Here is a 10,704-nt window from a genome sequence, read left to right on the forward strand (position 1 = left end):
AGCCAAACCGTTGCAACTATGCCATCAATCATTATGTTAAGCCCACCTAACAAATCTATACACGATTTCATTGGCCTGATTACGTTTCGATTTCTGGAGCTCACAAGCCAACGGAGAGTTGCTAGACTAGCCCTCCGCCGCTAGGGGTGCGTCTAGATTTCTAGGCTAACATAATACCTCACTTTGATTAGAACCTTGTTATGGGAGCACATTTTTACATTGTGTTTGTTAAAAATGACTCGGCCGATATATTGGTTATCAGTTTTTGACAAATTAAAATATCGAAATCGGTATCGATTTTGGCCTTCAAAATCCCATATCAGTCATGCTCTATAGGAGATGGATAGGAGATGGAGACTACATCAAAATTTAAGGGGTCCCGTGGGAAACTATTCCTGCCACATCTGTGCCACACCCCCTGCTACCTACTGTACCTCAGAGGCGTGGGAAAATGCACAAACATACACATAGAACTCATAGAAACGAGAAAGGATGGGGAAATTCAGGGAAGCATAATTACCCCTGCTACACACATACACACACACGCACACTCATACACACACACACACACACATGCATGCACACAGGCACACACATACACACAGGCATACAAGCATACACAAAAGTTGCAAGAGCAGGGGATGGAGTAGGAGATGGAGACAAATTGACAAACGTGGATTATTTTCGCGGAGAGAACTGAGCGGAGGTCTTATTTTGTACCGCTGTGCAGTACATCTAGTTGTTGTTGTGACACAAAATATAGACAACCCATATTTTACAGATAGTATAGTTATTCAAGATCATTTTTCCAAACAATCTCTGCCCAAACACATCCACTTTGTTGCACGTTGTTTACTGTTGTCAAATTCTGTCAAAATGCCACAATGCAGTGCAAAGCCTACACTACTTTTCGTTTCGGACATCATAGTCTTGCAATATATTGAGTATTGCAAAATTGCTGTATTATGATATTGTTATTGGGAATATAGGATACTCTGTAATGACTCTCTTGTCATGTCTGTATAGCTTTGTATATTAACTATAGTATAAGTACACTCTTTTGGTCTCTGCATTTATCCCAATCCGTGAATTAGTGAAACACACTCAGTACACAGTGAACACACAGTGAGATGAAGCACACACTAATGCCGGCGCAGTGAGCTGCCTGCAACAACAGCGGTGTGCGGGGAGCAATGAGGTGTTAGGTGCCTTGCTCAAGGGCACTTCAGCCTTGCTGGGGTTCAAACCGGCAACCCTCCGGTTACAAGTCCAAAGCGTTAACCAGTAGGCCACTGCTGCCCCTCAATGTTAATAATAAGGATGAAGGCAATGTTTTGGAGGGCCTACTGTTTATTTTGACAAAGCTTATATTCTCTCGTTCTCTCTCTCTCTCTCTCTCTCTCTTTGCCTTGTGCGGTGTGTTCATGTTTATAGGCTGATTCTGATTATTTTGTCCAGCAACTCAGATTTGTGATTTAGTAACCCATGTGTACTCCAGTGTTATTAAATCTGCAATCTAACTAAAGTAAGTTGCTTAATTTGATGAGCTACACGTGGGCTAGTTTGGATAATTATATTATCAAAATTCAGCACACAATCCTGTCATCTAGATTAATGTGCCACTGAAATTAAATATTGCACAGTTTGTTGTTACATATTTTGTTTTCTGAGACAGTGGCAGACAGGAGGTCAAACAAGATTAACATTACAAAGAGCTCAGCTTGAAAGGTATACTGTGTTCCCTGCATAATATCTATTATCTATCTATCTATCTATCTATCTAGATATTTGTATCTTAATATCTATCTACCACCCTGGACTACTCATGATGAAAAATGTGTTGCATAAGTAGTTATCTACATAAAAGCTATTTAAAAGCAAAATAAGAATAATTCTGCAGCGTGTCATGTTAGCAATTTGAGTCGCCTAAAAGCCTTAAGGACTGTGTACTGATGATGTTGGAGAGCAGTGCCAGACAATTTGTTTGTTTTAGAACAGCAACTGTACTAAAAAGAAGTCGATTTCAACTAATATTATTCAATTAACCTTTACCTTACAGTTTTTCTCGACTGCTTTGACCTGCTGAAGGAAACTAACCTGACTCTCGCCAGATGAATTTCTTTCCGCCTAGCTCCACTCACATCCATGTGGGATCTACATTGTATTTGGGGAAAGCAGAAGGTATCGGTTTTACATTTATTTATTTTTAATTCATTAATTTATTTACAAACAAAACAATCCCTGTCATTTCCATGCAGTTTTCAACAGCTATCAAGAAGAGAGGTCCTGCCATGGATCTTTGTTAATGTTTCTTCTTCTACATATGCAAGATTTTAGTCATCTTTAGTTCATATGATATTCAACTTTATTGTCAAAAGGGCCTTCATGAAATGCGTCGCTAGACTGTTCACATTTTAACGGGCCAAGTTGAGAGCTGCGTCCGTTATTGTCCGTGATTTCCTGTGATTTCGCCAATAATCAAATTGGCCTCCATCACTCAACCAATGCTAACAGTATTTTACCTAGGTCGTAGGCTATTGATACAACTTGTAGGCTATAAGATTAATGTACCTGCAGTAAAAACCAAGCATGTCCGATAAACATTCTCAGATTTATTTCGGCTTCGAGAAGAAATGGGAATTATGTTTCATGTAAAAATCATCCTACCCTTATTAGACGTTCTCTGCGGTAAACTAGTGTTGTAGGAAGCGTCTATTTTCTTTCCAACCCACTTTAGATTAACTTCCAACAAAATTACGTCTCACTGCAACGATGCGCCAAACGGCTACGTAACGCCAATACTGGAAATGCAGCCAAATGATGATGAATATTTGGTTTTCCTTTAGTCCTACCCACATAGCAAAATTTGTCTGGCCCACCTCTGGGCCACTACCTTGCCTCAGGGTTGCCTCAGTGTTGGCCCACTTCTGGCTTGGTCCCCGGCCCAAAAATGGCCCAGTCATTGATAACTGACACAAAGAATTTGCTCTGGCCCAGAGGGGTATTTCACAAAGGCAGAATTAAGACATCCAAGATAAGTGATAAAGCGAGGTTTGACACAGCGTTGTCTGGTCATCCTAGCTCAACTCGTTTCACTAATGCCAATCCAGGATGAGTAGGAGCGACTATGTCAAGCCAGGTGTTAGTAATTCAGGATGTGTGCACGTTCTCGTTTCTGCTCCAAAGTGCCCACGGTTTGGAATAAAAAAGACGAAAAAGACGCAGGCACGGCCTAGCCATGCAAATAAATCACTGTTTTACACCATTTACGAGGCTCAAAGTAGCTCCATACTTCATTGGTAGACTTCCGAGGGCCTTGACATTTAAAACGAGACATAGAGAACTTTGAAAAAGCACTGGTAGTTTAAAATTCCTTAAGGTACTGTCTGTATAAATCGTCTTGTAAATAAACTACCAGTGCTTTTTCAAAGTTCTCCATGTCTCGTTTTAAATAAATGCATACGCAAATAGAACTGTTGTTAAAATCTTCATTTAGGTCTATATTTTATTGTTTGTAACTGATCTGATTGAATTTGATGCAGAATTACACTTTTTTACATCATAAATATGTTGTGCAACCATACAGAAACAACATTTTTCACATGGTAATATTATACATATTTAAAAAGTGGATAAATGGACCCAAGGTTCAAACAAATTGTGTAATTTAACAAATTCAAGACTGACAAGGGAATGGTAGAGCAATGTCTATGCTCAGCTTGCCTTTAAGAGCACAACTCCTTACATATGTAAGGCTTTTGTTTTTAAGTCAGCAAGTTCCATGGCCATGTCACATCCATTACGTTTTATAGGAAAAGTTTATGCTACACATACAGTGTTGACGCGACAATGTCCACAGTGTCTGTGCAAAGCTGATTTATATCAATGTAAAGTGTGATGACCAAATTGTGCTCCTTTCTTACTTTTAAAACCTTTAATGGTGCGTTATGGATGTGACGTTATGGATGTTACATAATGTGAATTTACAAGACTGGAGACTTTATTATACCTCAAAGCCAATAAAACGTCTGTTCTGGTGGCATGTCAGTTTCAACGCATTTCACCTTAGTGTTTACAATTGACATTTCAAAGATTATTAGGTTGATCAAAACCATAGGGAGGCCTTGCCTAACCATTAGCAAAACAAACATAATATTAAAATACCTCCAGTGATTAACCTAGCCATAGCCTATTTTCAAGTGGCCTAATAACAAAAATCTGAGCGATTATCTTTCCGTAACTGTCATACTATTGTTGTACAGTAACTGGATTATCTGTTAGCTGGTGAAGATGGCTGACTTTGCAGCTGAAGTTAACATAGCAACCTCCTTCTGTTGCACATCTGTTCAGCCTGCCGCTCACGTCTGCTTAACACAGTTTAATTTTAAATGTGACACGATATGCCAGCATTTGAAGTGTCAGGTCCTCTGTAGCTAATACCCACAGAGTAACATGAGTAACAGCAGCAATGAACTAGATGTACCGCATAGCGGTACAAAATATGACCGCCTCTCAGTCCTGCATATTCTCTTCGCAAAAATAAATCACGCTTGTCAATTTGTTTCCTACTCCTACTGTGTGCATATGTGAGTTTGCTTTTGTTTATAAGAGTGTGCGTGTGTGTCTGTGTGTGTCTGTGTGTGTGCATGTGCGTATGCGTGCCTGTGTTTGTGTGTTTGTGTGTGTGCGTGTTTGCATGCGCACATACGTGCCTGTGTGTGTGTGTTTATGTGTATGCATTCATGTGGGTGGGTGTCTGTGCATGTGTGTGTGTGTGTGTGTGTGTGCTTGCCTGTCTGTATGTGTTTATGTGTGTGTGCATGTACTTTATGTGTGCAAATCACAAATGAGTGGGTATGGTTAGGTTGATGCCATAAATATTTTGTCATCTTGGGTGCAACGGTTCAGGTAGGGCTAGTTATTTAGGGTGGCCACCAAGTTTCATGTTCCCTGGTGTTTCAGTAACCCGGGAATCACTGACCAAAATTGATGACGGTAAAAGAAAAAAAATAATTTCTTTTTTTTAATATTTTAAATGACTTGTTGTCCTGATTCTTCCTGTGGATCTTAGTGGGCACTGAGGAAGCAATAATTTCATTGCTAGTTTCTCATGATTACTATTTCAATTGTTTCATATCAAAATTCACTATTTAATTATGTGTTTTATGTAGTTTGTCGAGGACTGGTTCAGACACGTCACATCCATAACGTGAAACCGTCACATCCATAACGCCAGTTTTTCCTACATAATGCATTACGAAAATGACGATAGTTTCAAAAAAACACACTTTTGTGTTCATTCAAGTCTCCTTCATGCTACATATATCATAGTTTCGGCAGTTTCCTTCCAAATTCACAGAGTTTGTAGAAAACCTGTAATCTCTCACAAAAGTGTGTCCATTTCATGTCACATCCATAACGCTGATAAAATGCCTTGTATTCTTAAGGATGAAATTGATTATATGAAATTTGAGGATTTCTCAGTATTCAGAGGACAGAGGTTACATTAAAAGTTATGCAAATTAATTCACTGATACTAATTTTGCCCCCACTCTAAGGCATTTTGTTTACCAATATGAGTCGAATTGTCACATCCATAACGCTGGAACTGCCCTATACACTTTAGAAATTACACCAGTTAAAATGTACAAGCTACTTTTATCTACAAAAATCTACATCTTTCATTAAAAAAATAAATAAATAAACATTTTAAAATTATACAATGATTCAAAGAAATAAATCATTCTAAATTTACATAGTTAAACATTTACAGAAATATTCTGTCTCTCTCCCTCACTCACATACACACACTTTTCTCTAAAAGAGTTATTCCATTGTCAGTAGTTGTAGGTTGTGAGTTAAGTGTGGTGTTGGTGCTTTAAATTCTGTATATTTGTACCATGTACCATGACCTACTCAGCTAGACACTCACTCTCAAAGTATTTTTCAACAGCAGCAACCTTTGCCACCTGCCTTCTCTTTCTGTTGCTGCTCCATTGTTGCCTCCTCCATCAAGGTATAAAAAAACATATATTACAAGATCATTATGAGGTCTAAAGCAAGATTTCAACATGTCATCTGTCAGAGAAGTTCTGTTTGTCGACTCAAATATACTTACTGATAGCCACCTCAGCACTCTCAGTTGGGGGTTGGTCAAAGAGTTCTTTCCATCCATCCTTCTCAATTTAAGATGCATAGACAGCATGTCATCTTAAAAGGGGGGAAAAAAACATTAAACTATTTATCCTTTACTGTCTGACAAAATATTACTAAAGCCCAGTCTTGTGACCCTGCAGCTGTCTTGGTAACACCTCCCTGGTTGTTATTTTGGGCAAACAAGACATTGTGTGGTTGTTAATTTATTACCAATGATAATTACCAAGAGCAAGAGATATTTGTCAACACATACAGTATACACACCTAAAGCACAAGGGCTTGTTGTGGACTTCCTTCACAAGAGCCTTGTGGGTGCTCCAGTTGGCCATGTAGTCAACAGCGCATTCCCCACTCCTGTTCTTTTCCGACATGAGTCAAACCAAAAGCATCTAAAAATAACACATCAAAAAACACAGGCCTAGATGAAAGCTGATTCCTATTATTTGGCTAATCTAAACAAAAAATGCATTACATATTCTATTAAATCAATGTACAACTTGTACCAAGAACTCTTCATGTCTCCTGTTTTACCAACACAAGAAATGGTTCACAAATGTAGCCTTCGTCATCCAAAGGAATGCAGGTCTCTGGTCAGTGTTGCCTGGATTCAGAGGTGTACATTTAAATTAGTTACAGTCACAGTTAGTAGGCTAATGAAGGTATAGGCCTAGTATGTGTTCAAAATGATTAACCTCAACCCCTCCAGAACAAAACATAAAATGACCTTAAAATATGCCTACTGATTTTTATCAGCTTTACATGACCAGGACAGGACCCACCCTTCGCTAGCGGCGGTCATAATTACTGTAGGTCTGTTTCAATTGCCACGACCCCCTGCCCCTTCAGACCTCTCCTTGTCAGTGCACGGGCAGGTAGAGCCTGATTAGGTCAATTAGGAATTGTGTACACCTGCATCAGGGTGTGGTTATATAACTGTAAGGAGTTCTCCTCTCCTTCCCTTTAGGCACTTTTCTTCTCTCTTGCAGGCACCATTTTGACTTTCTCTCTGCACTGGCACTTTACTCTTTCTCTCCTCTCTCTTCTAATCTTTCTATCTTCTTTTGTCTACCATTTAGTCATCTTACATACTGATGCTGACATTGCATTCACACATACATGCACACCAACACTCATTTTCCCCCTAGACACCTTATGTTTGGTAATATTAATTTTGCTTAATCTTAATAAATTATAAATTGTAAATTATAAATGTTGCAGTCAGTAAACGAGCCGGCTGTAACACAATGAAAAATTACAAGTTGTAGTTCAATAAAATTTGTCTTGCTTAGGTGTCTACTGTAGGTCATACATGTCAATGACATAGACCAGGCAATCTGTGAGAAAAAAACACCCAATCCAAAACTAATTGCAACAGAAATTATTTTTGTTGTATTCAGTTCATGAAACCTTCTCATATCACATACCAAAAGTCCATGAAAATCCAAGTGGTGGAACATTGTCAAAATTGGAATTATTTGTGCGTAGGTCAATGGCGAAAAGCTGCACCTTTGGCAGTTTTATTGAACTTTCATAGTACAGGGGATATGTGAAAATTAGGTCAAATTCTTTCATAAAGGCATGAAACTTGGTGAACTTGTACAGTTTGGAGCCCTGAACATTTTCAGATATAAAACCATTATCAAAAACCCCTAATGGTCGCCGTGGCAACCATTAAATGTTCCACTATAACTGAATTACGCCTATATTCTTCATTATATCTCCTGAAACAAACATGGTATTTCAGAACAAGTGATGCCTACAGGGATGAGCAGTATTTATTACATGTATTCCATATTTCAAATACAAAATATATCGTATATTCGTAATTTGTATTTGACTGGGTTGAAAAAAAAACGGCTTAGGTATTTTTTGTATCAAAATACTTTATAGGTATGTATTTTTGTAGTTTAAAATATTGACAAATATTTCTGGTAAAACCAATACTTTTGGTGATGTGATGACATCATTTGGTGATGTGATGACATCAAGTTTTTTTATGGATTCTGGTACTGTTAGACATGCTAAATAACATACAAAAAATCTAGTAAAATCTGACCTTGAGAAATGATGGCCACCAAAATGGCTGCCAAGAGGTTATAATGGCTATGGGCCCTATCATGACAGTCAACAGCACAGCGCAAAGTGTATAATCATCATGATGCAAGTTTTTCGTCATCTCTTTTATTGAGCAACGCACCAAGGGGTGTAGCCATTAACGACCTAAGGAGGGGTCTAGCGCATTATTTAAAAATCACTATCGTACACTACCTAAAACGCATTACGCCACTGACCAAGAAATACCTGGTCAGAAATCCATGGCGAGTTGTTTTTTTAAGAGTGCATTATCAACAGTGATGGGCGGGTACACAACTACACCCTGCTTTTCTCGTCCACAGGAAAGTGCACCATGCACCATGCGCACATCCATGCAAAACATTACAAATTACATGATTACAATGGGGAACATAATAATTATAATAAAGATATCAGGAAATACGTCTCACAATGAGTAGTTTCACCATTCACGATCATTTGCTAATTGTTAATGACAGTTAAAAGTGAATAGGCGAGAGACACATATGGAGCACATCTGAAGACGCACTGTCACGAGATGTAAGCAACTCCTCTGCAGGATAAATGTCCTTAGGTTTCTTATTCAGTCATTTAAACACTATGGGGTAAGTGTTGCCTTTTTCAGGCTATTCAATGATAATCTATTGTCAGTCAATAGCGTAATTAACCGTGAAACTGTTTTGTGTTGACTATGACACCACGGAGAAGTTAGTTTTACTTTGCCAATGAGTTCAAATAATAGACGAGTGCAGATGCGTTTATAGGCTATACTCTGCTAGGTTTTCAAGCATGGTGGAATATCTGTTCCATACGGTCTCGCATGCAAGCAAATTCCTTCAAATGGGCCACTGACTAAAGAAATAAACGCATTACGCCACTGACCAAGAAATACCTGGTCAGAAATACATGGCGAGTTGTTTCTATGTTATTTTAAGAGTGCATTATCAACAGTGATGGGAGGGTGCACAACTACACCCTGCTTTTCTCGTCCACAGGAACGTGCACCAGCGCACATCCATGCAAAACATTACAAATTGCATGATTACAATGGGGAACATAATAATTATAATAAAGATATCAGGAAATACGTCTCACAATGAGTAGTTTCACCATTCACCATCATTTGCAAATTGTTAATGACAGTTAAAAGTGAATAGGCGAGAGGCACATCTGGAGCACATCTGAAGACGCACTGTCACGAGATGTAAGCAACTCCTCTGCAGGATAGATGTCCTTAGGTTTCTTATTCAGTCATTTAAACACTATTGGGGTTTTTCAGGCTATTTTGTCAATAGTAACCTATTGTCAGTCAATAGCGTAATTAACTGTGTAACTGTTTTGTGTTGACTATGACACCAGGGAGAAGTTAGTTTTACTTTGCCATAGTTCAAATAATAGACGAGTGCAGATGCGTTTATAGGCTATACTCTGCTAGGTTTTAAAGCATGGTTTAGTGGAATACCTGTTCCATACGGTCTCGCATGCAAGCAAATGCCTTCAAATGGGCTGCTGATTATCACAATACCGATGCGCTGTTTGAAGTCCAACTGCTTGCTGTTAAAGGGAATGACAGATGTCACTCTCATTGGTTTAAAGGATGTAACGCCCAAAACACACCCATGACTAACTAAGAAACATAAGATCCACCTTTTTGCGCCATGTGCCGGACTTTTGAAAACAAAACCACACCCAATGTGGACTGGACAAACCCCTAAGCTATTTGCTAGTGACCATGCATTTTAGACAAATATAGCCCTATATCTCAATTATTATTCAGCCCACAGGGGTGAATCTGAGGACAAATGATGGTCAAATTAAACAATAATATGATTTTAAATGTTAACATTGAACATTTTGGAATCCTTTTTCAGCGATTAAATTCTATGTGTTTTAATACTAAGTAAATGCAATACAGGAACATGTACCATGTCCAAGGCATGGAGTAAGATAATACTTAACTGGTATCATATCTCATCTAGAGGGCATATGCTTTTAGAAAATATATAGTTTAGGGTGTTTAATTTGTTTTCCATTGACTAAATATAGTAGACTAAGTATAGGCTAAAATGTATCCGCTTTACACAAGATTCGCCTATATAGAATATAGGGCAATGTATTGTGCATGGCATGGAGGAAGATGGGAAATGTCTTAAATTGTGTAATATCTCATCTAGAGGGAATATGCTTTCAGAAAATATATAGTTTAGGCTGTTTAATTTGTTTTCCCTTGACTGTACATGCCAAAATGTATCCACTGTACACTAGATTCGCCTATGCAGAATAGAGGGCAATGTGTTGTGCATGGCATGGAGTAAGATGGGACATGTCTTAACTGGTGTTATATCTCATCTACAAGTAATATGCTTTCAGGAAATATATAGTTTAGGGTATTTCATCTGTTTTTCCATAGACAGTATAGGCTAAAATGTATCCGCTTTACACTAGATTTGCCTATACAGAATATAGAGCAATGTA

The sequence above is a fragment of the Alosa alosa genome, chromosome 23, assembly GCF_017589495.1.
Source record: "Alosa alosa isolate M-15738 ecotype Scorff River chromosome 23, AALO_Geno_1.1, whole genome shotgun sequence".
Lineage (NCBI taxonomy): Eukaryota > Metazoa > Chordata > Actinopteri > Clupeiformes > Clupeidae > Alosa > Alosa alosa.